General features: G+C 44.8%; 1 protein-coding gene across 4 annotated transcripts in view; it reads left to right on the forward strand.

The window, feature by feature from the left end:
* KCNJ15 (potassium inwardly rectifying channel subfamily J member 15) overlaps positions 1-27600 on the forward strand; it is a 76839-nt gene that overhangs the window by 15973 nt on the left and 33266 nt on the right. The window contains exon 1 of one of the 4 annotated variants that reach the window (XM_059164726.1): positions 14090-14411. The exons of 1 other annotated variant lie outside the window; for it this stretch is intronic. The gene's annotated coding sequence lies outside the window, so the exon portion shown is untranslated. Of the gene's footprint in view, positions 1-14089; positions 14419-27600 lie in introns of those variants that run through there. 2 more of the 4 variants (XM_059164728.1, XM_059164727.1) reach the window with 2 other exon arrangements.

The following is a 27600-nucleotide window of genomic DNA, read 5'->3' on the forward strand; positions in this document are numbered from 1 at the left end:
GACCTGACCATAGACCATTGACCTTTCTCATCTAGTGGTTACCAGACCATCCTCTGCATAGCTGTGCCTTCCACTTCATCCAAACACACTGCATCTGTCCCATCTGGAGTGGCTTGGAGTTTGTCTGTAGAACTTCTGATTTCCCTGGGTGGGGGAAACAGAGCTGCCCAGTCTCCAACTGCCTCCTCTAAACGGATCTAAGACCAACCAACAAGATCTTCACCTTTGTCTCCACCCACCTCTGCACAGCTCAGAGTTCAAAATGACTTAGGGAAGTGGGGAAAGAGGAACATTTTCCTTTGACCCCTGGAAAAGCTATGTCTCATCCAGGCCCTAGGGACAATGGCACAGGTAGCTAATGAGAGAGCGGGCATTTGTCTTGTACCTTTTTTTTTAAAGATTTATTTAATTTTAGAGATGGGGGGAGGGACAGAGGGCAAGAATCTTTAAGCAGACTGTTGTGGATGGAGCCAGAGGCAGGGCTCATTCCCGTAACGCTGAGATCATGACCTGAGCTGAAGCCAGACCTTGGACACTCAACCAACTGAGCCACCCAGGTGCCCCTGTCTTGTAATTTTTAAGGTAATTATTCTGCAGAACTAATGGGAACCAGTAGGGACTCCAGACTAAGAACAGCCTCCATTCTTAAGAAGAGGTCATCAAAGTAACCAGAGTAGTGGACTGGGAGCAGACCAACGGGCCAACTAAGGGACTTGGACACATCTGGAGGCAGATGACCACATAGACATTGTGGGTCTAAGATGCTCTTTTCAAGGTTGGGAACCGTGCATGGAAAGGTTCAGGGAAAGCCTTTCAGTGGCCATGGAAGGCTCTACAGGCAGCACGATCACAAGGAAGGTCTGAAAACAGGAGGAAGTCGCAGAGGGAAGCTCAGTGGGAAGAGATAGAAGCCCGAACACCTGGACTGGAAATCTGAATTCACCTTATGCTGGGTCTGTGCTCAGCATCTTTTCTCTGTTTGCCTCCCTGTTTCTCAACCCTGGTTTTATTCTCCTCATCCCACAATCATAAGCACAGCATTGATGTCCAAACCTCACCCCCGGCCAATTAAATCAGAATCCTCTGGCCATTTAAAAAGTCTCATTTGGTGATTCTAACGTGTAGTCGGGATTGAGGACCACCATTCTAGTTCATGACCATCATGATGCTAAAAACACTACTGGAAGGAAGTTACCAAAGGCTACAGTTTGCCCCGTAGTCGCTTCGCTTGAGAACCCTCTCATCTGAAACTAAACTGTGAATGAGTCCACTTATATGTTCTTTTAAAAAGATGAAGGATGTATATAGCTAGAAATCAAACAGGACTCGTGCCTGATGTCATGTGTTCATTTTTAGGCATTTCTGACTTCTTCATGGTGTGACCCATTACTGAGCTCAGTTAACCCTGTTATGACCCACATGGGTTGTGAGCTCATGGGTGACTGTAAAATACAGTGATTCAGAGAATGAGCTTTGAAGTGAGGCCAAGATCTGAATCTCTGTGCCTCACATTACTAGCTATTTGGTCTTGGGCAAGTGACTTAATCGAAGGCTTAGTTTTCTCATCTATAAAGTAGAAAGAATAATCTTTATCCTACAGACACTGATTTGCTAACTATGGTAGTAGATGTACTATAGGATAAATAACTTCATAGTTAATAGTTAATAGTTAATTAAATAAGATAGTGGCTGTAAAACACCTAAATCCAATTCCCAGTTCATGGTGAGAGTTCCACAAATGGTAGTTCTTAGGATTAAAACTAATATGAGTTGTGTGTCTGAGCCAGACACACAATTTCTTGTCATATGGGATAATGGCTCCAGAATAAGAATCATGCCCACTAATGAAGTCTTGATTTTTCTTGAGCAGTGAGCTCACTAGAGTTTTCTTGTGCTGCCAACTTCAATCAGATCCAGGAGTATTGGTTACTGAAGCCATACAATGAAGACAAACATTTGGAGGGAACTCTCTGCAGATTGCTAGCCAAAAATAAAAACTTCAGGGCTGCCTTTTGATTTTCTTTGAATTCACAGAAACTCATATGAAGGATGAAGATATTTCCATATTCCCTACTATCTGCTGGGGGTTAAGAGATGAGTTACAGGAACCAGAAAGGCATGTTTCTAAAATCTTGGTTAAAATAAACATTAATCATTTAAGGCGAAGTATGAACCCTGTGTTTTCAATTATTAAAAAAATAAAGTAGAAATAAGTTACAAAGCAAGTAGAGTTCCAATGTAATCTTTAGGAGAAAAATTGTGTTTCATGTAGCCCTACCTTATGACCACAACACTTGCTACCTGGCCAATATGGTGCGTGTGTGTGTGTGTGTGTGTGTGTGTTGAAGGGGCATGTATTTACCTACTTCTCTACTAGACTAGTAGAACCAGTTCTACTCCACAAATTTCACATCTGGGATTTGCTATTCATAAGAGTGTAAATGCATGTTTGAAAACCAAACTTGAACTTAGTCCTTTTGACAGGAGACATTTAAAGTGGGAAGTTATCCTGAGCTTCAGTTTAAAGAAAAAGAGTAAATTCCATCATAAAACTTGAAAATGCAGGACAGCTGAGTGGATGGATGGGCAGATAGATAGACAGATGATAGACAGACTTAATAAGACACTGGAGTTAAAAGAAATCCCTGTTACTGTGTACACCACGCTCTTAAGGCCACTGGTACACTTAGCCTCTCAGTGTTAGGACAACGTCACCCTCTCAGTGTTAGGACAACGTCACTGTTGCTGCTGTTATTCCATCTTGTGCTGTTTCCCCAGGTGCATCAGGAACACACACACATGGTTTTGCTTGTACAACTATAAAAGAAGCTTTCCATTATCTGCCACCCTCTCACTGCACTCTGAAGAGGGAACCCAACACCCAACAAACACCAGAGAGGACCTTGCTAATGCAGGCTTCCCTCTTAGCTGAAATTCCATCGGTAGGACTCAGTGAACTGAGAAGCATCACTGTTTCCAAATTTGGCCTCTGCTGACCCTGCCCACATGATTTCTACAATCCAACTTTTCCCTGTGTACATTGCTGGTAAGAGCACCTTGCATCATAAGAAGAAAGAACACCATTTCTACACTCCCCACCTCTTAATCTCCGCCCCCCCCCCTTGCTTACACACATCAACAAGTTAGTCGTATTTGATTCAGCATCAGGTGGAGTAAGCACTTCAGCAGCAAACAAGGAACAGAAGGGGTGTCTGGGCCACATCAAATATTATCCTAGGTTCTGTAACCAAGATAGGAGATAGATTCCCAGACTTGATTCCTGGGAACACTGATGTCCCATAAAAGTCAAAAAACAATGTTTAACTAAGTAGCATAAACCTGATAGCTTATCATTGCAATGCAAGTCACATCAGGAAAATTAGTTGATAAAACACAAGGTTCCTAGGAATGAGCTAATTAAGTTTTATTTATTCAAGTAATCTAACTATTTGACTACTCAAGTGTTTTTTTGATAAATAAATAAATAAATAAATAAATAAATAAAAGTAATTCTCAGAAAACTCTCAGACCTACACTGTCACCCTTGAGGGAATGCAAATCATGGAAGGTATTTTAAGCCAGCTTAGGGTCTCTGCAGAAGGACTGGTGAAAACACAGGAGATCCTAAAGGAATTGGAGTATCCTGTTTAACTGTCTCACAGCTCAGACACAGAAGAAGAAAGGATAATCTAGGTATTAGGACAGAAATACGCATAGGACCATTAGTGGGTGTGAGTTCCGGCAAAACAAAAGAGTATCCTGTCATAGTGGCCAAGTGTAATGGGCAGGAAGAGTGTCTTGATACCAGCCGCCTTCCCAGTGTCCCCTGACAGAGTGCTCTGGAGTCAGACCCTTATCACCCCCTCTCCCACCTAAAGGCATAGGAGCCCACGAGGTAAATTTGTTTCCCTCCATTCCTTAGTGAAAAACCCGCTCAGAGAAGTGAGTTAACTTACCCCTGGTCATGCTGTCAGTATGTAGCCATTCTAGAATGAAACCCACACCTGTCTGAGACTAAATCTACACTTTTTCCCATTATATTGTTGTACTGCTCGCCAGAAAGAAATAATGAAACACGTCAGCATTCTAAGGCCAGGATGACATTTTGCCTTCAATTCTTCTGTTAAATCTTGCACTGTAAAGTGAGAACTGACGAGTTGGATAAGATATACCATTAGGCAATTTGAAAAACAATACATGACGGTGTTTGCCCAAGAGATCAGCGTGAGTCTGAGCTGATAATCCAAGCACTCCCACTGGTGTGCAGGCTTCACTGAGCGATACGATACGTGCTCTTTACTGACTGATAGACCAGAACGCTGGGCCTTTGGCATCACCGCTGCCTCGTAAGCACACACAGATTCCAGGAGGGAAGTGAGCTCAGGCAAGTTTTCAGTGAGTAGCAGGAAGTCGACAACAGGAATAGTGTGATGAGGGAGTTATCAGTCAACGCTGACGTTGGACGAGGGGGACCGCAGTGATGAACCCAAGCTCGTGGGACAGAACAGATGATGGGGACAGAAATGTCCTCCAGCCCATGGCCAAAAATAAATGCACAAAGGACAAATAACCCAAGGAATATTTCTTCATGGGGGGTTAAAGCAAATCCAGTCATGTCATTTCCAGCCTGGATAGGTGCTAGCAACCACCAAGGAAGTTGGTGGTGGCACAACTTGGCCTTCAGGAGCCCAGGCTTGCCTCAGAATTCTCCAGACTCTTTGATTCAGGCTCGGACCATCAAGGAGGAGAACAGAAGGAGGAAAAAAAAAAAGCTTCCTTGTTTTTGCCTTCTTTATCATCTCTTTGTTCTGCTGGTGACTCAGCTGTGTCTACAAGGGCACTGGATAAGATGAGGTGCCATGCAAGGACACGAGTGACCAGGGACACTGCCCTTTGAGTCCATTTTTTTGTCTAACACATGTGTATGCTTTGAGTAGAGCTGTACCTTCTCCAGGCCGCGTTTCCCTGAGCAGCATGGACCCTCTCTTGAGGTTGACAGGGAACAGATGGGCTTTACAGCTGTTACTTTGAGTGCCCAACACCCTCTTTCTACACTCATATTACATCTCTGGTGTGAAGTCCTTCGGAGATCGTGACAACCTCAGCTGGGATCTGGCACGTAGTATAATTTAGCCAATTTACATCACTCACTTTTTCCACCAAAACTAGAATATTTGTCAAAAGGTATAATTCTACAATGGGAAAGATCCCAAAGTAAAAACCTGAGTTGTTTACCCAGCTCTGCTAATAATAAATACCTCAAATGAGTCCTGAGAATTCTCCTCAGCCCTCCTACCTTTATGTCATGTAGAAATAGCGGTATTGAGGCAGAAACAGAACACTTTATGACATTCTTGTGTGTTGTGAATTTCAAATTGAAGAGTTACAGCATAATGATATCCCTAACTGCTAATCCAAATAAAGGGCGAGAGAACATGCAATGAGCACCCATTGGCTGAGCCAGAAGCCAGTGACTGAGTGTGGGAGAAGTGGAAAAAGCTCTGTGCGTGCTCAGGAACCCAAAACTCAGGGCAAGAAGTGTCAGTACAATGAGGCCTGTAGAGAGGGGATAGTCTAGTGCAGTGTGGTGAGGAAGGGTAGCATCCACAGCAGCAGAAGAAGTTGCACACCTTGCTTGTCCTTTGGTGTCTCCATCCCCAAAAGAAAGAGGCACCATCAATCAACTCGGTGATGTTTTTTTTTTAAAGCTGAAGTGTATAGTTTAGCACTAACCTAGGAGCAATCACTGAAATACGAAAACCGGGCTAGAGGAGAGTAATTCACTGCTTCTGCCTTCCCCACTGGATTGTTAAAACTATTCAGGATGCTACTAACCTTTTCTGTATCATTCTATTTTAAATATTCTAAATGTAGCTCGAGGGGTCTCCGACACAGATTCAACCTACCATGTGTAAAATACTGTCTTTAGCCATCTGGTGGAGAAAGGGTCCATGGCCACGCATGTCTCACTGTCTGGCCTAGCAGATTACCTGTATAGTTGGTTCAGGATTAAACAACAATAAGAGAGCAACAGAAGAAGTTAAATAATGCGTGTAACACATTGCCAGATCAGTGATACGGTTAGGCTTTGAAAGGAAGGTGGCATCGTATTAGTTGCAATGACCTGGAAGGGCGAATCTACCCTCTAGATGTTGCATTTCTGTTTACCTGCCCATACTGTCAACACTGAAAATCAGACCCTGCAATATACCTTTCACTGATGGGAAGTGTCACGGTTCATTTGGTAAAAATGGGTCTGAGGTGAACCAGAAACAAATTGCACATATCTAAAATGAGGTGTAAGTTTGCATCAGCAACAGCAAAAGCCACAATGGCCAGCTTGAATGAGGCAGGGGGAAACTGGGTCATGGTTGGGTTCATGTCAGCGGTGTTCGGTAACTGGGGGGGGGAACCTAAATCACCAATTCACTCTGGTGGAGGTTTAAAAGAAAGTGTTCAGCCTCTATACAGAATAGTGAGCATTTCTGTGTCTGACTTTTTATGCACACATATTCCTGTGTGACAGAATTGGATTTTATACATGCCCCAGCAACGGTCAGATTGGAGCTAATAAATTAGGATCATGCCTATATGACACTTTCATTTTCAAATCAAGTTTTAAACATTTAGTGCTTGACTACAAAAGAACTAAGGACACACATGGGAATAGGGTGACCAGCCACAGCAGTTTTTCTGGGACTGAGGGATTTTCCAGGATATGAGACTTTCAAACTTAAAACTCAGGGAGTCATGGGAAAACCAGGGCGTTTGCTCACCCTCCAGAGGAATAACATGGAGATTATATTTCTGTGAAGGAACTTTTGTGTTTTGGGATACTTTCTGTGCCATCCCATTAAAGAAGCATGTGAGAAAGTCTCTGTGCTTTCCTGAGGAGGAATTCTTTTGTGTTGAGAATGGGGGTGGGAAGATGGAGAAATCTTCTTGGTCACTGGAGGTTATTCTCAGTCCCCTCTGCTTCTCCCCTAGGAACCCAAAGGACAAAGAGAGGTGATTTTGGAAATCTGCTAGAAGAGTGAATAGGGAAAGTGATCTATTAGTTGGAGGGACTGTGTCCTATGGAACCTCATTTAAAAACCAGTACATGATATCAAGTTCAAAAACATATGACCTTATAAGTAACTTATAAGGGCAATTCACCTGTTCTATGCAAGAGGTCTTTCTTCTATCAGACAGGAGTAAGTGGCCTTGTCACAGGATCTGGGAAAACTTTTAAAGCCAGTGTACCTACAAGGCAAGCTTTTCCATTAGGTTTACAGAAAGACAGTTATTTTGTCTTACTCTTCAGTTGGTAAGCCCCTACGACTTAAGTATTTGGCTTATTTAGCAACTTTTCAGAATTTGTTGTTATTGTTGATAATTTCAAAATCTCACAGGTCCTTCATGGAACACAGAACAGCCACATTTCTCTAAATGATGCCCTAAAACTTGGCATGTTTGGTCATGATTGTATTCAACAGAAGAGGGCCAAATGTATGTTTATCTACTTCCCTATCTGTCTCAGCCTCAACGAAGAAAAAAAAAATGAGTGACTCTGAGTTCTAGGTTGAAGCAAGTGGGAAGCAGAAAGTTGATGCCACAGGAACCTTGTCTGGGCCATATGGCTGTTATGGGAGGAAGGAACAAAGAGAGAGAATGCTAGAACTGGGAACGATCCTTGAAAGGAAAACAGAACTATTCTGAATCTTTGTATTCTTCAAAGATGTTGTATATGTCATCAATCATCAGCTGTTAAAGCACCAAAAGCAAAGGGTGAGCTTTGGGATAAGGGCTGCCACCTGCTTCCATTCTGCATTAAATGCCTGGGGACACTATTTTGTTTCTAGCCTAACCTGGTGTAGTTTCTAACACCTGCAACTTCGGAGTAATTATTCTTACTGTTCTACTAACATTCAATCAGCTTGAGCCTCCAAGCCCATCAGTGAAATCCGGGGAGGGAATAAGTCAAAGGGCACATTCTCCAAGCCCATCAGTGAAATCCGGGGAGGGAATAAGTCAAAGGGCACATTCTCACATCCTGACCACGTCAAACCGATACCCACTCTCTTTTTACACCAATACAAGCTTTGATGTGGGTTTCTGCCACTTGAATGAATTATATGTGTACAAACATGTGTTAAAGTAGGGACCAATCTAGTATAGCACAGTATATGAGAACCTTCAATGAGATGTTGGTGTAGATCCTGGGTTTCAGGCTCTGTGGACCCTGTGAAGGTCACTCTCTGGTCTTCTGAGTCAAACTTGAAATATTAAGAGACTGGTTGGGATGGCTGTAAGTACCTTCGAGCTATAATTAAGCTTCTCTGATTCTTCTACTTGCTTGCTTTTTGGAACATAACTGCTAATAAAATCTTCCCTCTCCCTTAAAGCCACACCATGAAGAGATGTTCAGTGAGAGAGGCAGGACTACAAAGTGGGGAGAGGAGGTATTTAAGTACAGGATGGCTTGGAGAGCTGGTGAGTTGCCCGGATAAAATGGGATTTATGGGGTTAGCTCTGGGCAAGCTCATTTCTGCTTGGTGACTAAAATGTCTGAATGGAAGGTAGAAATGGTAGAGGACAAATGTGAGCTCAGATCACTTAAGCTAAAAGAAAGTAATATCAACCAAATATTAATAATAAATAAAAATGTGGCCTTTATTCTATCAATTTATTAAAAGAAGGATAAATTTCAGGCTCATGAGGTCATACTAAGGCCAACTTGACCGATATACTTTCACACTCAATGAGACACCCTAATGACTCAATAACGGAATCCATTTTTGTTTTTGTGGTTCTTGCCGTCTGGACAAAATTCCATGAGGCTAAGGTTCAAGCTACACTGCTGAGGGGCCCCAGGGCGAGCTCACATGGCTTGTTTCATCTGCACCATTATTCGTTCTGTTCCTCCTTTCTGTCATGCCTACAGCCCGTCTTTGTTCCTGCCTATGAAAACCTTGTTAGTTGAACTCCGTTGTCCCCTCCTCTGGAAGCCTACCTTCCAACTCCGGGCAGAGTCTACTACCCTTCCTGTGGGCTTCTAGAATATTTCCATCACAGAGTACTTACCACACTGTTTATGGTCCGCTCTTTCCCAGTCTTTCTGCTGAACTGCCCTTCACTCCAGTCTTGCGACTGTGGGGTCTTAATAACCCAGCAAAGAGGAGACACCCAGTTTAGTTATGAATCCAATTAGATTGATGGGATATCAATAACAGAGTCCTCTGTTGGTGCTAGAAGGCCCTGCTGAGATCCTCCTGGCACTCTGAGGTACTGCCCATGTGCATAAAATGACCATATGCATCTCAAGTCAAAGTCCAAATTTTAGTGCCAAGATCCCCAATTTTATTATTTTTAATTTTTTTCTTTTTTAAATATTTATTTTTTTTATTTGGGAGACAGTGTGTGTGCATGCACAGGCACGTGAGTTGGTGAGTAGAGAGGGAGAGAGAGGAAGAAAATCACAAGCAGACACCATGCTGAGCGTGGAGCCCAGTGGGGGTGAAACAGATGAAAATGAACAAAAACAAGATCATGACATGAGCTGAAACCAAGAGTCTGACACTGAACTGACTGTGCCACCCTGTCGCCCCTACCCAATTCCATTTTGAGCAGGAAACTGATGTAGTGGAGGAGGAGAGTAGGGGGTGCTAAGGGAGTGAGAGTTCACAGTAGAGGGAGGACCTATACTAGAGGGAGGGAGAACTGGTGGTCTGCGCAGATCCCCTCGGACCTCTTCCCCCGCTTCTGGGTGCACACTCGCAGGCTTCCATGCATACTGCTTCTGATGTCCTGCAGCTGCCCCCCAACCCTCTTCATAAGGCTGTCCTTGGGCTACCAGTCCCACTCCCTTGCAGATACAGAAAGCCAGAGGCAGTGGGATACCCCTTTAGCCCTTCTACTCTTAGCAAAGCTGGCTGGGCAAGAGCAGAGAAGTCCAGCTCCCTTGTCAAAGGTGCCACTTTCACTCCAAAACCCTCACCAGATTTAGGCAGGGAAATGGCCTGAGCCCAAAACTGCCGCTTTACTTAGCTTCATCCCTCCCCTGCTGGCCTCCATCCTATCCTCAGATTTTTCCCAGGAGCACTTTAATAAATGGCACATGCATCCTTATTGAGTTAGCTGCTTCTAGAGAGCCACTCCAAGACAAGATTTCAACTTTGGGTCTTCCTGAGATAAGCCTCCCATTGGCAAGGTCAAAGGCAAACAGGCCTCTAGCTCTGGTCTGCAAAGTCTTGAAATGACTGAGATGGTCATTCTTCATTCTCCAAGGCTCATCTGCATTCCGATAGGATGTTTTAAGTATCTCTGGGCCAGGGGCTATGGGAACAAATGAGGCATGACCACCCCCCACCGCCCACCCCAACCTTGTCCTGCCTGGCCCATGGGGGACACTTGAAGCCAGTGGGGCCATCCACAGCTTCTAAGAAGTTTTAAAAACTGGCATAATTCTCCGTAAGTAGTCCCATATCTAATGCAACTTAAATAAATCTAGTCAAAGGTAAAAATGTGGGGCGCTTGGGTGGCTCAGTGGGTTAAGCCTCTGCCTTTGGCTCAGGTCATGATCCCAGGGTCCTGGGATCGAGCCCCGCATCGGGCTCTCTGCTCAGCAGGGAGCCTTCTTCCCCCTCTCTCTCTGCCTGCCTCTCTGCCTACTTGTGATCTCTCTCTCTGTCAAATAAATAAATAAAATCTTTTAAAAAAAAGTAAAAATGTACTCTTTTCCTCTTATTTTTTTTCTCAACTTTTTTTTTTAATTTTTATTAACATATAATGTATTATTTGCTTATGTCTCCATTTAAGCCAAGATGAGAACTGGAGGCACTGCAGCATTTTTTTTTTTTTTTAATTATTCTTGGGAAATGGCTCTCTTGAAAGAGCTAGTTCTTGTGCTCTTTTCTGTCCAGTTTTCAGACATCACTTTAGAACTTTGGATAAAAATTCAGACTTTAGTTGTATGCTTAAAATTTGACACAGGAAGGAAGGGAGGGAGGAGGGAGAGAAGGAAGGAAGACTTACCGTATATTCATTCATCCTTATTTTTTATTTTAGGCTAAAAGATCAGTAACATTGATCATCTTCAGTTATAAGATGATTAGTTGTGTTTTTTTAAGTAACCGGATTGTAGCTTCTGGACCCTTCTCCTCAGAAGTGGGTTGTAAAGCAGGTTTTAGTCACTGGGTGGGAGGGAGATTCGGTGACACAAAGTGGTTTTCGTCAACATTAATAACTCGCCCCATTTCCCTCTCTCATGTAGCATTGGAAATCCTGAAATCATTCAGTTATTAAAACATGCCAAGGAAAATCTGTCCCCTGTAACAACAACAAACAAATCTCATACATATTTTTCTAGAGCTTTCCCACTCAGGACTCTACACTTTCTCATGCATATATAATGCCTCGCCTCCTGTCATGAATTCGGTCATATCTACAGTGTCAATGTCTGACTGTTGATGTAGCCCCACACGAAAAATGAAAACAGGTAAACATCAACCACATGAAGCATAGTGTCTTAACCTATGAATGGTTTTCCTGCATCTACACTATTTTGAACTCATTTTCTTCATTCATTTTTAAGAGTGTTTTGTGGAGGGTTGTGAGCTCTGCTGTGTACGGTCCTGTGAGAACTAAACCTCGCCAAAGTATTAGCCTGTGATTATCATTCACGTAGCGTGTGGCTTGATATTCAAAGGAACTGACACATGCATATGTATGCCCACAATAGACTAATTTGAGAAAAATGTAGCCTAATGAAAAATGCATGGACTGAGAGAGAGAACTGTTTTGAGCCTCACCCCTCACGCCGTCCAGCTCTGTGACTCTGAACACATCACTTAACCTCTCTGGCTTCACTTCCTCACCCTTAAACTAATCGTGCCTTTTTGGTCTGAGCATCAGATGAAATAACATTTCTGAACGAACTTTATAAATTGAGAAAAACTATTCAAATGTTAATTGACTAATTAAAGCTGAGATGGGAAGAATTCATTAAAAGTAAGAAAAGAAGGGGCGCCTGGGTGGCTCAGTGGGTTAAGCCTCTGCCTTCGGCTAGGGTCATGATCCCAGGGTCCTGGGATCGAGCCCTGCTCAGTGGGGAGCCTGCTTCTCCCTCTCTATCTGCCTGCCTCTCTGCCTACTTCTGCCTACTTGTGATTCCTCTCTCTGTCAAAGTAATAAATAAAAAAATAAAAAATAAATAAACATTTTAAAAAAGTAAGAAAATAAGAATTAAATTTCAATTGTAACAAGTCATACTGTCCTTTTATAATCTTTTATCAATCTACTTGAAAATTAACTGTTTTAGGAACTGTGATGTGCCCCGTGTCCCTCAAGGGACACGTAGTGAAAGGACAGTTAGAGTCACATGCTAAATGACACCGACAGCCAATGATAAAGAGTCACAGCAATTTATACAGTGCGAAGTGGCACATGGAGTAAGAGGGGGACCCAGGTAACCAGGTGGGTTGGGGCCGTATGAGATGGGTACTTGGACCCCCTGAAGAGGGGTCACTGAGCAAAGTCCTGACTGGGATTTTCTGGGGGAATGAAGATCTGAGGGAGAATGTTCCAGGCGATGGGACAGCCTGTGCAAACCACCTGGGCTAGGATGTGGTCAGGCCTTGAAGCTGGCTTTTCCCCTTCCTGTTGTTTTGGACCCCTGTGTTTCCCTGTTCTATATGGGGCTTTCATCACGTCCTCCTCTGATGTGCATCCGATTCCATGATCTGGAGTAAGAGCTGCAGCTTGAAGACCTCTGCACCTGGCATGTCTTCTTCCTTGTCTCCAGCCCCGAGTCCCCAGGGAGCCTCGCATCTTCTCCGAGGGGTCGCCCCACTCTCACAGGCTGAAGAGGAGGCCCCTGCTCCCTGGGAAGGAGAAGGACAAAGGCTGATGCTCCGTTCACACTGTGCCCACTGGGAATCAGAGAAAAGGGCATGATTCATGCCAAGACTTGGAGTCAAGGGAGGGGGTAGGATAAAGTAGGCAGTTTCACACTTTCCTCCTAAAAAAAAAAAAAAAAAAAAAAAAGAATACCCCTTCCCCCCTTCTCTCCCCCATTTAGATCAAGCCCCTGGAAAGCACCAGCTGCTCCCAGGGTGAAGTGGAGAGAGCGCACAGGGGTGTAGAACCAGCACTCAGGGGAGGGAAACTATCATTTGCTTCCAACAAACGGAATGAGTTACCCCCTTTCCTCTCCAGCCTAAAGCGGCTGCAGAGCCCTAACCCTGCCTGGGAGCCTGTGTGGGGGACGCATGAATGTGTCATCATCATCCTTGTGACAGAGACCCTTGGTTTCCCCTGGTGCTGCCTTTGGACCAGTGCAGGGGATCTCGCCGGGAAGGCGCCTGTGGGAGAGCCGTCCTTCCTTCGGGGGCTTGCCAGGGTCCGCGTGCAATCTGGCCACAGGAAGCCTGGCAACCTACCCGGGCTTTGGCGCGATGGCCATAAGCAATGGCTCAGTGTAGGGAGGACATACAGCTGTATTCCAGAAAGAAACTCTGCCTCCATTTCCAGAGATGGAGACCTCCCCTTAGACTTCTGCTTCAAAGATGAAAACTTGACCATTTCTCATAAAAGCGTGGACACTGGGCACAAATGCTGGAAACCGGCTTCCATTCCAACTTCCATGATCCTAAAGAACCCAATTTTACCCGTATCTATCCGACTTCTTTAAGCTTTTTTGGTCAGGGAAAAGAGAGGCTATAGGGAGATTGAGCTAAAAACGCAGAGTTTTTGTCTGTGACATTTTGCTCCTATATATTTCATATGTGTGTCATCTGCATGAGTTTGCTTTGCTTCTCTCAAGAAGCAGGGATTTTTGTCACCATTCATTTGCAGTGGGGAGAGGGAAGAGGAGGAGGGAACATGGGGTATAGGAGAGCTGGTTAGAAGAGATCATCTGGTTATTTATTTACGGTTTATTTAGGCAAAGGGGCCTTTAAAAAGGGCTTGATAAGAGTAGCCAAAGTTTCTTCAAAGATTAACTGGCTCTTTTCTTTAAAAGGACGTTCGTTTTCTTTCCTACAGGTGTTCAGAGGGCTCAGGACTGGGGGTCCACTCGAATCTCTTGCTGGTCTGTAGATCTCCTTAAGGCATACTGCCGACATCACGGAGCCCTCTTTCCCTCTCCCTTTCTCCCTCTGCTTCTCCCCCTCCCTCCTCCCTCCTTGTCCCTCCTCCCTCGGCTCAATCTCTTCCAATCTCCTTCTTCCTCTCTTCAGTTCCTTCAGGTAAATCCTACTCAAACTTGTACCAACTTGTTTTTGACTGACAGCGAGCAGCGAGAGACTTTTCTTCACTTTGAGAGAACCTGAACACCTATCTTCCCCAAGACAACCTGCATCGACCGGTCATTCCCTCGCCGGGGCATAGCTCGCCATCGAGGCAGGAGTCCAGTGCATCTGTCCCTGCAGGTAGGAGGTATGCGCCTCGGTCAACACCGGAGCACTCAGCCGGCTGGAGAGATTTCTGAAAAACTTTACTCCCAGGCAATGAGCGAGCGGTGATTCTCTTAAAACTCACTTAAATCATTCAAAACTTCCAAGCTTATCTGGGGGAAATTTACAAGTGCTGTTTGCATGTGGAAAACGGGTTTTTTACTTAATGATGGGGGGGGAAAGTGCTTTATTCTTGCCTGTGAAACAATATCCAGATGTTGTCTTGTTTGCTGTGGGTGTAAGTGATCTAGGTGGAGGGAAGGAATGACTCCGACTTCTCCTTGCAAGTGTTTTTCTCTCACAGTGTCTGTCAGAGCAAGTTTGTTACTGATTTTCAGTGATTATAGAGTTCTGGGGTCTTTTTCTGGCAGTCAGTTTCCTTTGTCCGGGGAGAAGTCAGTGTAGGTTGCCTTAAGGCGAAACCTCACCGGAATATTTTAAAATCTGTTACCTATCCTTACGAGGAAAAAAAAAAAAAAAAAAAAAAGTTACGTAAGTTTTCCGCGGTAGGTGGAAGGAAGGTAAACAATTCGGACTTTGGAAACATTATGAACCTTTGTTCACAACCTGTGGATAATGTGTCTTAGAACCTGCGCATGATTTCCTGTGAGTTTAGATGGCTCTCAGCTAAGAAGTGTTCCTCTGGGTGGAATTTCCACGCTGCCTCCATGAAGCTAGGTTTTTTTTTTTTTTTTATCTCCTGTCTGCACTTCCGCATTTAGTCGCCTGAAGGAAACAAGAATTTGTCTTTCAATGAGGTGTTTCTTGATCTCCCAACTTCTGACAGTCACAGGTTAGGACCCTGACAACGAATGCAATGTTCAACTCAGGAAAATTAAAGAGCAAAATGATTCGTCCCACTCCATTCACACATGTAGGTTTATGTCTTGTGAATGGAAAATATTTTCATTCTTTTTTTTTTTTTTTTTTTTTACCTGAAGGAATAATTTTGAAAAGAAAAATGACAACTGATTTGTAAAATCCTTTCTTTGAAACCCCCAAATCTCTCTCTCTCTCTCTCTCTTTCTCTCTCTCTCTCTCTCACACACACACACACACACAGAAGCACCATCGACTGTTATCCCAGATCTTACCCCATTTTGTCCTCTCTTGTCAATGTTTAAACAGCCATGTAACGATCAACAACAGCCTTAGGTGAAGAATTCTCTCAATTTAAAGTTGTCCCAAGAATCCCAAGAAAAGAGTCAACTGCCTCCACTACCGCGAGTTGAAACATCATCTCTCTGTGGACCGGGTTGGGAGGCTCAGAGGGGAACGGAGTGAGGACTTCACCTCGGGCTCAGCTCCCTCCGCTGTTCCTTCCCTGGGTTTGGGGGGATTGTTTTTTTGTTTGTTTGTTTGTTTGGTTTGGTTTTGATTTTTTAGCAGTTTTCCTACTTTTCTAGCTGAGAATAGAATTAATGACCATTCAGGGAGCCACCCAGAGGTCACATGTCAAGTCTTCAGAAAAGGCTAGAAAGTAGAAGAGTTCAACCAGATCAGGTAATCACATCTCAGAAATGCTAATCAAATAACGGAGCTGACACGTCTTCACTGAGCTAAGGAGACGCCTACGTACTTTGGGGGTTTGTTAGGAATAGACGTGGTTGAATGTTGTGATTCTGGTCGCTTAAGGAAAACACATTTTTAGTAAAAAGCCCATGCACCCTCTCACCACTCCTTCCTCCACCAACAGTTGTGGTCATTTTACGGAAAGTGCTCTTTCCCCAATTTCCTCGCCTCACGCTTAAACCCAGTGCAGACAGCTTGTTTTTGGGGGGGGAAGAGAGAGAGAGAGACCCTAGGCTTCCCACACCAGCCGTCATGAAAGCCAACAAAAGCAGGTCTGTTGGCTCCTTGACACAGGGCTCAGTGCACGCCTGCTCTGCCCGTGTGTGGAGGAAGTCTGGGAAGGGCTGCGCTTTCTTTTTTTGAGATGTGTGTGTGTGTGTGTGTGTGTGTGTGTGTAATTATATACCTGAAAGACAGCAACATGGTCAGTACAAGAAAAAGCACCAATGTGTGGTACTGACTGTGTAGAGGCAAACATTTTCAGAAGTAATCGGTGAATGTCAAGCACTTGAAATACCCTTTCCTGCCTCACCCCCTCCTCGGTTAGAGACTGAGCAATCCTCTTGACTTCCTCACATGCCCCACATCAGAGTCCAGAGTCGTTTGTGGACTCTATTTGCCTGTTGGCTGCATCGGAATCTTACAGCCAGCACAGCAGTCCACAGATGGAGCCGTAGGCATGATGGGCACAGATGGCGAGCCCCTGCTCAGGACATATCCACCTCCCTAATCATTTCCCGCAGTCATTAATATATGAGTACTTCAGCCACCGTCTCTCCACCGGCAACAATTAAAGCACCTCACGCTGGAGGAAATGGGGGTGTCTCCAAATGCGTTCTAATTCATCTTTCAAGTCAGAGTAAGTTTATTCCAAAAATAGTCTGGGAGCTCTGGCCAGAGTTAATGTTAGCTTATAGGCTTGCAGAGAAGAGGTTGTTGCATGTTAGTGGGTAAATGCAGGAGGCGTATCAGGCAGCGGTTATCATCCATCCTTCCCTCTCCCCTGCCCTGTACTTCTGTCTCATGGAGCCCTGGGCTGTGGGGTTGTGGGTCCAGCTGGAGAATGGAGAGTGACCGAGCTGGGAAGTGGGTAGCAGAGGAGCAAAGCAAACCAAACTGGGCCGTGCTCTGTGCCCCTCAAGAAGGCAGAGCCCTGGCAGGGGACAGATCTGACCCTACCCCCTGGCTCCTTGCTGTCCTTCCAGCAGCTTCCCTGTGCTCGTTTCACAGACAGGGAAAGGGAACTGTGGAGCCAGAAACCAGCAGCCCTAGGAATGCCAAACCTTCCCTCAACCAAAGGAGAAAAGGGTAGCCTCCTTCCCTTCCTTTAAAGGGAGACATGAGGGCACAGAATGAGAGAAAATAATGTATAATCTAAAAGTTTTATTTTGTAAGTGTTACTTGGTTCAGATGAAAGAGGGAAAATAAGCAAATCCGTGGGGCACCTGGGTGGCTCCGTCGGATAAGCGTCTGCCTTCAGCACAGGTCATGATCCCAGGGTCTTGGGATCGAGCCCCGCATCAAGCTCTCTGCTCACCAGGGAATCGGCTGGTTAAGAGCCACCAGGCTCCACCGGACACTCATCCTCCCATCCGCATTTCTGGCTTCTCCCCCTGACCACGTCCCTGGGGTTACAGATCATTGTGGGGCCATGGGACTACACAGGGGGCTCAGAAGGGGACTCCAGCAGCATGGATCAAATTCTCAGCTGATTTGAGGACCCGGTAGTCAGGTTTGGGTTTGAATCTACATCCTATTTCTGTCGAAGTTGCCCTAGTCTCAGGCTGATAACTGAGATTCTTGTGTTTTCTCCAGGACCTCGCCAAAGTCTGATCAAGATCATATGGGGCTTGAAAAATATACAGCTGGGGGTTGGGGGGCTCTTTAAGGAAAATGAATGCAAAAGCATGACTAGAAAATTAGGTACAAGGTTTTGGAGAGGGCTTGTATGAGTATAAGTGAGGCTCCCTGAAGCTTGGTTTCATTACCTTCATGATAAATCCACTCTGTGTCATACATAATAAAGGCCCAGTACTTGCCTTTTGAAGGAATGGTTGTATTCACTTATGTAAATTTTAACTGCTGGCTGGCCTCTGAGTAACTGGAAAGTGATAAGCGAAAATACCATCGTGCTTATACATATCTAATGATCGGTGATATATGGAAAATTGATCTGGGCGATATGTAGAATGTTTCTCATTTCACTGGCAGGTTGCCGTGAAATGTAGATCCTTGTGCTGTGGCCAAACCTTTAGGCCATAATTAGGCCCAAGGGCAAGATGCTATCAAAGTTCTGTTTTTCCTTCAGCAGACTGTGTGGGTATGGGAATTAATGGTGCACCTTTTCCATTTGAAAAGCCTTAACTCCAGTTAAAACCAGAACCTCGCGCTAGTCGTGAGCCTAGAACCGAGCATGATATTAAAGGCAGCGAGAATGTGCTTCTCTTCTAAGAGACTGGAGAGTTTGCCCCCATCGAATGTCCATGAAACATCCATGTGTCTGGCAAGGGACAGCCTCTTCCCTCCATTTCTGTTAACGGTGTTTCCAGGTCAGGCAGCAGGGTAACTGCACCATTTCTCCATACGAATGTTTGCAGAATCCATGCCCACCAGGCCAGAGAACGCTCTCACTTAGCGATGTTTATGTCTTCAAATATGGTGGGATGGATATCTTGCTCCATCCTACGCTACTCTGTCAAAGGTCAGCTCCCCGAGTCTGGCTTTCTTACTTCCTGAGTTTCCCTTTCCTCCTGCCTTTGAGAACACATTGGAGAAGTTTATCCTTTGCTTTGAAACATCACAAAACTTGATGTCATCTGTACTCTTCCTAAAAACCCCAGCCCCACATACCTGCTAGAGACTGAAGAGAAATATGTGACCCTAGAGCACTTGGTTCCTTTGTCTAGAATTCTTCAAATACTAAGGAATGAGACCCCGCCCTGTCTTTATGTTTGCAAAAGTCCATGGAAAGAATTTACATATAAACAGATAGTGAGCCACACCACAGACAGATAAATATATGCAAGTGACAAATGCAGCAAGGCTGTGCCTTTAGCCTAGACACTGATATTGAGACTGTTTGTGTATAGACCGGTGTTCACAACATCCCAATACTGTGGTGCCTTATTTCCAACATATTGTCTTTTTTAATGAATTTCAAATCTGTAATTTCTACCTGAGGTCCATATTAAAGATGAAACATACCCCACTTTGCTATCTAAGCAGTGTCCAGAAAAAAAAAAAAAATGCTGTCATGGTAATGTGTGTTGTTTGTTTGTTAGTTTTTTAATTTTATCTGTTCATTGGGGAGAGAGAGAACACAAGTGGCAGGAGGAGAGGCAATGGGAGACGTACGCTCCCGACTGAGCAGACAGCCCGACACGGGGTGCCAGGACCCCGGGATCATGAACCCGAGTGGAAGACAGATGCTTAACTGACTGAGCCGCCCAGGTGCCCATGATGTTGGTCTTAACAACATTCCTTAGGAAAGGAGCTGGGTTTTACGTCATGCGGCTCGATTTTGTCCATGAGAACACTGGGATAATCCGACCAAGAGATACTCAGCGTCCAGTTTCTGACACCTCAACCCACCTGGCCTGTATGAGCAGGATACGTGGCTTCTCGAAGGCAGCCAAAGCTGCCTTGGGAGGTAAGGGGAGTTGAGGTCGCCCCTTCAGCACCTCCATGATTCCGTTTCTAGGGACTGGGAGAGACCTGGTAGGTGCTGGTCCTCTTCTTCCTGGCTCAGGGGTCTGGGGGCAGGAGTGGTTCCCCTACCCAAAAAGCTGGAGGAGGTCTCCTGAAGCATCGTCTACCCTGGGAAGTTCCGCCGGCAAACAAAGAGACCTGAAAGGGGTTCTATGTCGCTCTCGCCCTGCCAAAAAACACAGCAGCTTGTACTCAGATAGGAATCTATCATAGTCTGTGGCTCCCACTCGGCCTTTGCAGTCCTCATCAGTGTGTGAAAACTCCGCCAAATGTCGCAGCAGACGCATCCTTTAACTTTGAGTCCCAAGTCATGCAACCATGTTGGGCTACGGAACTGCCTCCCACCTCCTCCTGCTTCCTTCCTACCACTCTTCGCTCCTCTGACTAATATCTCGTGGACCCCCACTGGAGACACCTTCCTGGGCTATGATTGGTATGGAGTGGGCAAGGTGTCATGTGTTCCAAGAAAGAACATGTTGTGATGTTCATGTGCTCCTTGGCTGCGAGTTATACCTTTGGGACCTGAGCTGTCCCCACGGGTGACTGGCCTGCTTTCGGGACTGCAACATGACCACAGGTAGTTAGCCTCTAAGAATGAACTGACTCTTCTCTTCTTTGTTACTCTACCTCCATCTGACTCCCTCGGGATTTACATGGCTTTTCAAAGGCACATCCACATACCCTCACACAAATACAGCATGACGTAAAGGCAGATGAGAATGAAAAATACAGGTAAGCCTCGAAGAGGTATTTGATTAAATCATCTGCTTGCTTTTTATGGGTTTGATGTATTAAAAAAAAACAAAAAAAAAAACAAAAAAACTACATGTACGCAGCCCACAGCCACAGAATCTTGTTTGTGGCTCAGAATTAAACGTGAGTTGTAAATACACTTCTTATTTGAACCGGGGAATCAGTGAGGCCATTGCTCTGTCTAGTCTTACCATGCACCACATTTTATAATTCCTTTGAAAGATCATGTCTATTCTCCCTCTTGGGATTTTGTTTTCTTCACTATGTCTATAAATTAATTGTCTGTAAGCAAGGGGACGAAGGTCCTCCACTGCTTAGAGGCAGGTCTGGCTCGAGCACCAGAAAGTCATCTACGACCCACGACACCTAGGCTAGGGGCCCTGTGTAGGTGTCCCTCCCCTCCCCGCACTAGCTGGTTCATCCCACTTGGCACCACATTACAAGAGCCCATCAATGTGTCCCTTTCGCCTACTGAAGTGGGAGTCCACGGCAATGGAGATTTTCCCTGATTCTTCCACGGCACTCCCAGAGCTTGGCCCAAACAGTCCCTCAGGTGACGCTGTTGAATCAACACGCATTGGCATGCAGATGGGGTTTTGCTATAATTACATCTTCAGTTGAACCGTGACCTGCATTTATGCCAACAGAAAACTTTTACCCAGATACATATATCTGAAAACTACAAACTGGTGCACTTTTTTTCCCCCTTGGTGAACATTACACAGTGATAGATTGACTGCTAGAGTTGCTTAAGTGAGGTTGTTATGGAAGGGAGACACATTTTTAGGCGTTTCTACAGGGCAAACTGAGCCTACAACAAAGTAGTCGAGTAAACCCATACATGGAAAATAGGCGCCATGGAAAATATTTAGGAAAGAAGGAAATTGAAATAAAACTCCATAGTTTCGGCGTGGGAGTGAGGACCGAAAGTCTGACCTGAAGGATGAAAACAAGGGAAAGAAAGAAGAGGAGGAATTTGCTGGGGAAAAAGACAGTGATCTTTATCCCCAGTTTGGCCAATCCAGGGCACCAGGCCCTAACGTCACATCATTCAAGTCGCCCTCAAGGGCTGTTTGATCCGGGGCTTGTATTAGCCTAGCTAGGGCAATACAGGTATTTGGCTCTGAATGTGTTTTAAATTTTAAGTTGAGAGTTTCCTAAGATTATCCATTTTAGGGATGAAACATTCTAGGACTAAAATTTACAAAAACCACCTTTCTGGGATCATCATCAAACGCATCTCTCTCTGACCGGGAGCAGTCTACGCCGACACACAGTGTTTCAGAGTCGAAGGCTGTGTGAGTGTATCTATAGTCAAAAATAAATTTTTTAATGATGGATATATTAGCTTGTCTAGTCCAGTCTACTGGGGATGTTCTATAAACTATGCTTTTTGTAGAACATTTCATTTAGTTTTCAATAGCTAAAGAAATGGTCTGTGACATACTAGCCCTAAAGTGGGTAGAAATGCATATTTAATGAGTTTTTAATCAAATCTGACCAGGATTTTGCATAGTTAGCTCAAGCCCTAGTCCCCTTCACCCACCATGTGTGTGCGGGCAACTTGCTCAGCAGGAGGCTAGATCTGGGGAGAGAAGACTCAGTCCTTGGTCTCAAGGAGCCCCAGTCTGCTGCTGTGAGGATGTGTGGGTGGGAAAGAGGTGGAGGAATAATAAAAACCACTCTAAGAGCAGAACATCTGTGGTGCCAGGCAGAACATGAGAACTGCTGGAGGAGCGATTCCGAACAGCTGGAGATAATCAAGAGATAAGACCAGATAGTTTGGGAGAGTCAGGAAAGCCCTGGGGCATTCCAGAGAGCACTGGAGAATGAAGAGGACTTTGATAGTCAGGATGGGAGGGGAAGCCATTAGTCAGAGAATGGCAGGTGCACCAGGGAGAGAAGGAGGCTCAGTGCTGGCAGTAGCCAAGGTGATGATGCTGAGTGCTCACTGAAGGCTACTTGATTATAGAACTGCTTTAATTTTAACAACTGTCCATCTTATCCAGTAGACTTTATTATGAACATTGTTTTCAAGAGGAAAGCAGGGCTCAGAGGTTATGTAACTTGCTTCAGAAGAGGTGAAGCCATCTTTGAAGCAAGGTCATTGGCCTCAAGAGACCGCGCCCTTGAAGGTGAGCCTCCAGAGATGAGACTCAAGGGCAGGCTGGATGCCAAGCACTGTTTGGGGTTCAGTTTGGTAAGCAGTGAGGAGTCAATGAAAGCTTTGGTTTTAGGGCTCTGAGCTACACTTTAGGAACACCAGTCTGGCAGTGAAGGCCACATGACTTGCCAGGTGGTTTTGAGAGGCCAGTAAAAGACATGAAGACCTGGAGCCCAGAGCGACAGCAGAAAGGGACAGGAAGGTGCTTGTAAGTTACATTAGAAGGCAGAACGTCCTGGCTTGTACAAGATTAGGCAGGAGAGAAGGATTTTACAGACAGGTGGTGGAATGGGGATGCCATTGTTTGGAACCAAAAATCAGGAGAAGTAACTTAATTCGAGGAGAATGAAAAATATGATTTATGTTTGGGACAAGTCAGTTCTGGTCAGTTCTCTAGGAAAGGTATCCCAGGGGATGTTGGAAACACAGAGTAGATCTCAGAATAAGTGCTGTTGGTCAGCAGCAGTTAACGTGATGGAACCAGGCATGGTCCAGAGGGCTAGGTGGTGGACACAAGAGACAGAATAAAGAGAAATAAAGGTGGATGAGCATAGGACCTTGGGGAACAAAACTGGTGGGGGCCTGGGATAGAGAAGAGGGAAAGTCTACCATGCACAAAGAGAATGAATCATCAGAGAAGCAGTTAGAGGACTAAAGGAGCAACCGACAGCAGGAGCTTTCTAGAGAGGCTCTTGTTGACATCCTCTTGACTCATTTATCATAGCAGGTGAGAAGCAGGTTTGGAAGTTGAGGGAAGGAAGCTTCTGGTGGTCTGATGGTGCCAGAAAGAAAAGATGGTGAAGAGGGCTTGATGGCTTCTTCCCAATGCACACTGCAGATAAAAAATTAGAGGACAGAGATTTTCATTTGGTTGGCAAATCAGAGTCCTTGGAAGCCTGAAGGATGGCTCCTTCAGAGCCCATTGATAGTGAGTTTCTTTCCCTCCGTGCCCCATTCTAAGGGTGGCTAGCCCATTCCCTTTCCTCCTGAAACTCAAATAAGTGAGTCAATAAATTCACCTCTATCTTGATTTAAAAGTATAGGCTTAGTGCAGAGGGGAGCTTACATGTGCTCCTGAAGGAAGGTTCTAGAAACTCAGGCCCTTTCACACCTGGGTGGATACCTGCTTTTTGCAAGTTACAAGCTTCAGTTCTCCTCAGACACTCTGGATAAATGACAAGCCCATTCTTGACTGTGTTTCCAGTAAAAAGGGAAAGATAATGCAGTGTCCAAATTTGCTAATTACTGCAGTGATTAAAGCAAGACTTTTCAAGTTTATTCTTTCATAAGATCAGTGACCTTTTGAACACAAGCAGGATCTGACAAAGACAGTCCTAACGAGGGAAAAAGAATGAGTAAGCAATGCCAGTTCTCTCAGAACAATTAGCTGCTGTTGGCATTGGACCTATAGCTTAAAGTTTGTTTTGCTGGGACTACCTTCTGGTTTCTTGGTGCTGTGCTGTGATTAAACAAAAGTTCAGCAAAACTATGGACTCTGATAAACAATCTGAGGGGTTTAAATGGACAGGGGGTGGGAGGTCGGGGTACCAGGTGGTGGGTATTGGAGATGGCATGGATTGCATGGAGCACTGAGTGTGGTGCAAAAACAATGAATACTGTTATGTTGAAAAAAAAAAAAAAAACATAAAGAGCTTATGAGAGTCATTTTAAAAAAATATATAGGAGAATTAAAATATATAGGAGAATTAAACATATATATATAGGAGAATTTCATTTTCTTAGCAAAAATCCGGTGGGTAATATTTCGGAAACTTCTGGATAGGAGAACATATACATGTGACAAGAGTTCTGAAAGCCCTAACAGAAACAGGAGAGGAGTGAGAACAAGCTCCTGGCAGGTAGTTGTTAAGAGAGGCAGGCCGATCTCATGACAAGAGACTTTGGACTTTGGAAGCCGACATTCCTAGATGTGAATTCTGGGCATGCAGACTCCCAGCCATGGAGCCCTTGGGTAAGGCACACTGATGTTCAGAACCTCCACGTCTTTGCATAGTTGGGGGCACATGGGAAGACTTGAATTGAGCATGCTGTTTCTTTCTTCTTCTGTTCAAGGTTCCCACCCCCCATGTGGACTCCTCAGCATCCCTACCGCCCCCCGCCCTAGTCTAAGGTAAACACAGGCTTTTCCTTAAGGTGGCCAGAGAGGAAAAGTGTAGATTTGGAGGCAGAAGTCCTAGATTGGAGAGCTGTGTGGTCCTCCACCAGTTACATAACTTCTCAATCTCTCATCTGTAGACTTGGAGCAATTCTTGGGGGAGTTAAATGAGATGCTTTTTGTGAAAATGTTGGGAAGTCTCTTCTGTCTTCTAGGAATCAATAGATAACAAGCATTCTCCAAATGACCAGAACAAGCTTACTTTCCTCCCCAGGGACTTAATTCCCTGTTTATACAATCCTGTTTTTTTAAAAACTGACTTTATAAAGGAACTCAGAATCCAGAAGACTGGATTCCAGACTTAGAATCCAAAGTCCAGGTCACCACCCTTACAAAATCTTCAAACAGATTTTTTTTATTATTCTTTTACTTATAAAAGGGATTATACTCCTATAGCTACTCAAACTTGGATGAACAAGATTTCGAATTGGCAGAAGCTGATTTACTGGGTTGTTCTCAATGCATATTCAATCAGAAATTACCCTTGTAATTATTTTTTGACATCCTTCTTTTTTTGATATCAAAAACACATAGAAACATTAAAAAGGTAACTTTCTGCTAGGTTTTAGGAGGAGAGGAGAGTGACAAAGAGAAATACGACGAACTTGGCATACGAATGAACCATGCTCTGGAATTTGGGTGGGTCTAGGAAAAAGTACAGACTTCAGTGGAAAACATACATGGGTGTGTGAGAAATCCCTGTAAACTATAAATTGAGTACATACTGCACCGGCTGGTATGGAAAGAAACCACGGTGCTCTCTAAAATCAGGGAAAAGGAGACAGAGAGGAAGTTGGGCACCAAAACACCAGGTGTCCCTGAGAGTCGGGGACTTTTGCAGCTAGGAGCGGTCTTGCTTGCTGGCGTGGAACCTGACTGTCCTAAGCGTTGAACGGGTGCCTGTGAGCCAGCACTCTCTGTCACTGAGCTCAGTTTGCACACTCCTCTCCCCTCTCCTCACCAAGTTCCCTGTCCAGTTGCTCTGGATTCGTCCTCACCTTACTGCCTTTGCCCGCGTGGTCTCTTTCCTCAAAGGTGCTCATCTTTCCTTATTCTCCCAGCCTCGTTATGCACCTCCGACCCCCTTCCTTCAAGACCCATTCAGCTTGGCTTTCCCTTCCACGGAGTCTCCCCACCCCTGGACTCCCTGAAGTTCCTTTACTCTGGGCAGAACCAGACCTAGACTATGTCTGTGACACCAAGACCTTTTCATATATTGGGTCCCTGAGTGTGTATGGGTTTAGTGCAGGCATCACCCCTCACCCCAATCAGATGGCAGGTCCCTTAAGCAGGGTCTGTCACATTTGACCAAGTGGCAACCAGCTACCCTCCTCAGAGTCCTGCTTTGCACCCTGCATTTGGGTGATCCTAGTCTATTACAGGCCAGCTTTTTCTTCTCCCTTTTCTGAAAGGAATCAGAGAGGCTGGATCCTTGTCCGAAGCCACCAGCCCAAGTACACCCCACGGGGCGTTTTCCCTTGTCCTATGGATGCACCCGGCAGTCGGCTTTTAGACTTTGCAGACTTGCCCCTCACTGCTGTGGCGGAAGACCTGAGATGTGAACCCAAGTCTGTCTGGCTCCAACTTTGTACCTTTCCATGATATCATGTTGTTCCCTATCACCAAAGTGCACAGGACAAAGCTGACGATGGAATAACATTCAATGAATATGTGGTGATTCATCCAGTTTTGTCAAAATCAAGGGAAGATGACAAAAATCTATAAATTGGACCAGAGCGTGTGTGTATGTGTGTGTACAGAGAGAGAGAACAGGTTTAACACAGGTGAACCATTCCTACTGTCCCTCAACTGTTGACATCTGTCAGCAGCCCCTTCCCTGAACTGTCATTCTTAAGGGCGGTCCTATAAGGAAAACCCCTGAGGACTGAGCTGAACTCCATCTCTTCTAGTCAGAAAGCAGGGAGCCTGTGTGCCGCACTGCTCGCACTATATAGTCATCCACACCCCCGCTGCAGGCCCGGTCATTATTATTCCGTGCAGATAGTCCACATCCTGTCCAGAGGTCGCTATAGGAGCAGACTGGCAGGGAAGAAACCTCTGTGGAAACACATGTGGAAGTCACGGAAAAGGAAGGTGCATGAGGTCCATCCAATGTCGGGGAGTGTGTTCCCATTTGTTTAAGATAATTACTCACCAAAAGAGGCCCATGGTAGCCTGGTATTTGTTTGTTTGCCTTTTATTTGTTTTTGTTTTTTATTGGAAAAAAAAACTATCTTTATTCAGAAATGTCAATCATTTATGTAGAAAGTCCTATGGAACAAAAAAAGGCTATTAAAATTAATAAGTAAGTTTGGCAAGGTTGTGGATATAAGATTGACATAGAAAAAAATCACTTTTAGGGGCACCTGAGTGGCACAGTCCATTAAGTGTTTGTCTCTGGCTCAGGTGATGATCCCGGGATCCTGGGATCGAGCCCCCGCATCAGGCTCCCCTCTCAGTGGGGAGTCTGTATGCACTCTTTCTCTCTCAAATAAATAAAATATTTTTAAGAAATCATTTTTATTTCTATATTCCAGCAGCAATCATAAATTAAAATTGAAAAAGCAATACCATTTATAATAACATAAACATAAAAAATATTTTGGAGATAAATCTTAGCCTGGTGTTTTAAAAACAAACCACAAAACCTGTGACCTAGCCCCAGGATCAGGCTCCTGACAGAGTGGGAGGCCCGTGACAGCTATGAGAGCTACTAAATTATAATTATTTTTGTTTTGGTTTGTTTTAAATTGTATTTATTTTTTGAGAGAGAGAGAGAGAGAAAGAGCACA

The sequence above is a fragment of the Mustela lutreola genome, chromosome 2 (genome assembly GCF_030435805.1).
Source record: "Mustela lutreola isolate mMusLut2 chromosome 2, mMusLut2.pri, whole genome shotgun sequence".
Classification (NCBI taxonomy): domain Eukaryota; kingdom Metazoa; phylum Chordata; class Mammalia; order Carnivora; family Mustelidae; genus Mustela; species Mustela lutreola.